The sequence below is a fragment of the Pinus tabuliformis genome, chromosome 6 (genome assembly GCF_031772625.1).
Source record: "Pinus tabuliformis cultivar Carrire ecotype Pingquan chromosome 6, CPIR1, whole genome shotgun sequence".
In the NCBI taxonomy this organism is placed as follows: Eukaryota; Viridiplantae; Streptophyta; class Pinopsida; order Pinales; family Pinaceae; genus Pinus; species Pinus tabuliformis.
This window is the reverse complement of record NC_142292.1, coordinates 599810678-599815798: the sequence shown is the minus strand read 5'-3', so window position 1 is coordinate 599815798 and position 5121 is coordinate 599810678. Positions and strand designations below refer to the sequence as shown.

The 5121-nt window shown below is 37.0% G+C and overlaps 1 long non-coding RNA gene across 1 annotated transcript; it reads right to left on the bottom strand.

The window, feature by feature from the left end:
* Positions 1-300: 300 nt before the first annotated feature.
* On the bottom strand, positions 301-4915 carry LOC149259980 (uncharacterized). The gene is made up of 3 exons (XR_016247865.1): positions 4555-4915; positions 1120-2395; positions 301-818 (listed from the first exon to the last, which is right to left on the bottom strand). It is a non-coding gene; the product is annotated as an uncharacterized LOC149259980 (long non-coding RNA).
* Positions 4916-5121: the final 206 nt, after the last annotated feature.

The following is a 5121-nucleotide window of genomic DNA, read 5'->3' as shown; positions in this document are numbered from 1 at the left end:
GTTTAGAAAGGTTACAGTCAAGTGATATAGAAGTTTCTGGGCCATTTTGGAGAAAGGATTGATCTACTGCATGTAGTAGGATTGAAGTCTTTGATTTGTTTATAAATTGATGCATTTGGCAGCCTGGCAACTTTAGGATATTATTATATTGATTTATTTTCCTATCCATAATCCAAAGTCTTGATTATTTCCATGTTTTACCTTAGAACACTGCTGAATTTGTCAGAGTTTTCTGCCACTTTTGAAATAAAGACGAGTTTTACTAACTATTTTGTATTTTTGTTCATATTTTTAGCTCTTCATATATTGGAAATTGTGTTCATTATTTATAGTAAATTTTATGCTAAAATGCCGCCTCTATTACTTAAATTTGCCATCGTCAGACTTGTATACTTCTAATGAGCACTTGATTCCACTCATAGGAATTTTGTTGTATACTTTTAAAGGCACTGAAACAGATCATCCGCAACATGATGTTTCTCAAATTTGGAGATTAGCACTTGGACCCAAATATCTACGGTCCACAGAAGAGTTCAATCACTGAGCAACACATAGAAAAGTTCCTCGAGGGCCTTTTTGTGCAGCAGGTTCGTTAGGCTGTACATTAATCCTCTACTCTCTTCTCCATTGGTTTTTTTTAAGTATTTCAAATAAATCAAATCTATCTATGTTGATGCAGACTGTTGCGTCAAAGAGGGTGTTTATTCTGTTGCGTCAATCTCAGACTCCTCCAACTGGCTTCCTCCAACTGTGCAATCTCAGACTCCAATATGTTTACCCGCTCGATAACTTCAGGATTGTTTATGAAATTCGAGAATCTAACCACAAAACAATATCAAAAATCATTTAGTCAACCATACCATTTTCTCCAACAGACCTTAAACGGTGGCCAAGCCTGATTTCAAGCCATAGATTGGACTTGACAGGAGAGTGCATTCATAATGTGTTTAAGGGGAACCAAAGGAAAACTTGACAGAAGTCAACATTACGAATTAATTTATGAGCTTTTTTAAGATATATACTCAATCTTGGGACCCTGAATATTGACCTTAAGGGAAGTCAAACACATGCATTATGATGAAAGAACAATGGAAAAAATGTTACACAAGTATTACTTACCATGTAGATGGTGTTGTAATGTATCATTAGGAACAAACTCATAAAAAAGCAATCGTTGGCTACCAGTTATGCAGTAACCCACCAATGAGGCAAGGTGGCGATGATGCACACAACTAATTATTTCCACTTCTGCTTGAAACTCACGCTCTCCCTAGCTCCCACCATCTTTGAGCTGCTTCACTGCTATAGTTTTTCTTCCTGGAAGAATGCCTTTGTATACATATCCAAATCCCCCCTATCCTAATAGATTTGTCCGTGAGAAGCCATTTGTAGCCGCCATTATATCGGGAAGAGATCTCGCCTATCATGGCGATGGGAATGATTTGTTTGGTTGTTTTGTTGGCATTGGCACTGTGTTTGAATGTTTCACTGGCGTCGAAGAAGAAAATGAAGATCTGCGACAAGGGATGGGAATGCAAGGGGGTTTATTGCTGCAACCAGACTATATCAGAGATTTTCACAGTGGACAATTTCGAAGAACTCTTCTCCAAGAGGAATACCCCAGTGGCTCATGCGTCATGTTTCTGGGATTACTATTCCTTCATCAACACGGCTGCACAGTTCGAGGGCATATGATTTGGTACTATTGGAGGACAACTGGTGCAACAGAAGGAGATTGCAGCCTTCCTTGGCAATGTTGCAGCTGAAACTTCATGTCGTTACTCTGTTGCTACTAGTGGGTTTTGTGCTACAAAGAAGAAATGAGTTCGGACCAGCTTCACTGTGATATTCTCAATTCTGGGTAGGGTTTTGATAAACTTCCCTTAATGGAGATCCAAGGTAGTGAAACCGATGGATGCATTTGACGGGACCACTGTGCCCCTCCATCACTGCAAAGCATCATTTTCGGTGTCGCCTGCTTCCCTTTTCCAAACCCTAATCGTCGTATCGACCATGTCACTGAGGAGCAGATCACCAATGGCCTCTAGACAGAGAACAGAGTGAAGGTGGCCTCTAAGGAAACCAGAGTAATGCAATATTCGGTCTGAGACATGGTCTTCCTCCCAGTAATGAATATATCCATCGTAACATCCCGCTTACAATATGGGCGAATCATCCGGACCGAGGGCGAGTGCTTTCACGGGGATCGTTGAATGTTGAGAGTCATCATTAACTTGTGCTGCACTCACCCATGATTCAGCTTATTCACGAAAATAGGTGCCGAAAAAATCGATGAAGGTATTGAAACTCAACCCTGAAACCCTAACTGTCGGTGAATCACTGGAAAATGTAGAACAAATCTAGCATGAACAAGGGCAATATCTCAAGTCAGCACCTGGAACCAGGGTTGGAATTTGGATTTCTCTTTACCCGTCATACAATTATTTTTTGACGTTTTGGGTCCTTATGCTTCCGGTCAAGAAACGTTATATTAAAAATTTTGCCCTTCAAGAGTGATGTTCTCATAATAAATTAACCCTTCACTAATAAAGTTTTGATTAAAAAATTACCATTCAATAAATAATTATGTTGAAAATTTTCATATATTTATTGAAAAAAAACCAAAATTTGAAAAAACTCAATTGTGGAGGTTTCAATAAAAAGTGTTGAACATTTGAAATTTTCTCATTTAAATTATATAATCAATCCAAGGTAAAACGCTTGATGGTTATCCATTTCATATATTTAAATTATCATTTAAATCCAACAATTTACATTATGCTACATGATGCCTAATAAGACTAAGTTCCATGCAAATTCAGAGATAATTTATGACATTATCTAATATAATGTTTGATACAAAATTGGTTGTTTAATCCTGGACTAAGACATGCCTTGTTCATTTTCAAATCCACGATGCCACTCAACTCCCTCAGTTCCAAACACAACATCGACTGCGGCCCGTCTTCGGATTTTTCTTTTTTCATTCATGCATGGAACTTACAATTTCAAATTGTCCAAAACACTGTTTCCGAAGGTGATTTAATCATTGATGTATTTTTATTTGTTTTTTAAATTGATAATTACGCAGAAGGCTTCGTCTATATTGACTTGGGTTTAAAGAATTTCATATTTTTAAATTATGAATAGTCAAGATTTAATAATCTCGAAATATTTTTAATTCAATACATGATCTGATCAATAATATAGAAGATATCTAAATAGTTTTTCAGTGACTAGATTATTTAATAATTTATATTTAATGATAGTTTCATTTGGCTGATGTATGGGCTCTCTCTTTCCTCTACCTGGATGTCGCATCGACATTGGTATGATGGTGGGAGTAAAATGAAATGAGTGTCATACACATAGTTTTCAAAGTCAAATTTCGGTTGTTCTTATTGAATTTAATTTTTTTACGGTAGTTATTAAATGGCAGCATGGGAATGTTTGCATGGAGAAATTGTGTTTTTTTTTTAAGAACTGTTTACTGAAAGTATTTTTTTTGTGGAAAACTGTTAAATGATAGCATGTTTTTTCAAGAACAGTTTATGTAAATTTGCTGAAACAAATCCGTGTTGTTTTTTAGAACAAGTTCCTATTTTTCAGAATCATAGTGGGTTTCTCTCGTACCAATTTATAAAACTCTGTTGTTATCTAGTCGTCAATAATCCATTGGGTATCGTGAACAACTACAGTACCTTAAAATTCTAATAAAAAATTAAAAGCTAGCAACAATCAGACGGTAGACTCTTGTGAAATTTATGAAATAAAAAATTAAAAGCTAACAACAATCAGACGGTAGACCCACAGTGTTTGAAGAATAAAAAATCAATCACTAACCTGAACTTTGAAGCACAATTTGTAATTTCCTCGCAGTTTCCTTGGAGGCTGGAGCCAATCTTGAGCTGGGCGACAGGCGTAAGTTTGAATCGGCAATGCGTTGAGAGAGAGTGTGCACTGTGAATCATGAACTCGATTGTACAAAGAAAACAAGCCCGTGGGCCACATTCGTTGGGTAAAAGACAGGGAGACCATGCAGTGGCATGCACAGATCTCCGAAATCATCTAGAGAAAGATTCCAAGTTTTCCAAGAGAAAAAATCTTCGGCTAAAAGGGAATTGCCCATTCTCTACAACAAAAAAAACTAAATCTCTGACTGAGAAAAAATGGCTATTGCCATTGGCTGCTCCCACATGCTAATTTCGTTCCTCCCACATGCTAATTTGACAGCCTCCGCCCTCTTGAAATTTCCACAATTGCCAAGAGTTTCACGCAAAAGGAAGGAAACAGTGACGGCCCTGCAGGCTGTGAGATAACAGAAACTATACCTAGGACGTGAGGTGACGTGAGGATGATAAGAAATAACCATATTATAAGGAAACTGAACTATACCTAGGTATAAGAACGTTTTGGAAAAAATTCGAAACGTCAAAAAAACGTTTTTAACTCTTCTAGGCACGTCAGTCAAAACGGGCATGGACAAATTCCAGCCGTCAAATACGTTTAAAAAATCTTATGACGGGCAAAATGCCCATCAAATTCCATCCCTGCCTGGAACAGCAGCAACATTACTATCCCTATCCAATTACGGTGAAACCACAGCAAAAATAGTATCAGCAGCACTCACCCAGTGCTTCCCTTGTTGGTCGGTATGCGAACCAACACACATTCGAAAATCCAAGCCAAGTCGTAGAAAAAATCTGCAGCTAAGGCATCAAATTTCAATGGATTTGAAGAACGGGACTCGATCTAGATCTAAAGATTGATCCAGTGACTAGTACCTATTTCCATATATTCCCAGCGAAGATTGGAGATTGATATTGCCCTGCCGAACTATTCTTCTGCCTTTGTCTTTTTGGTGGGAATTAGATCATGGTTTAATATGTTTAACCACGAGCCCAATTTTGAAAGCACTCACTTTTGAGCAATATCCCAATTTTGAACATTTCTGAAAGCGCTCAATTTTGAGCAATCAGTTTTAAATTTATTGGAAGATTTTCGACATTAGATTTTTCACATTTGTTTTTTTTTTTACATTTTTTTTTTTAAATGGTGTGGAAAATAAAAAATTTTCTTTATTGTGAAATGTAACAAAAGTATGCATGTTAAATATTTTTG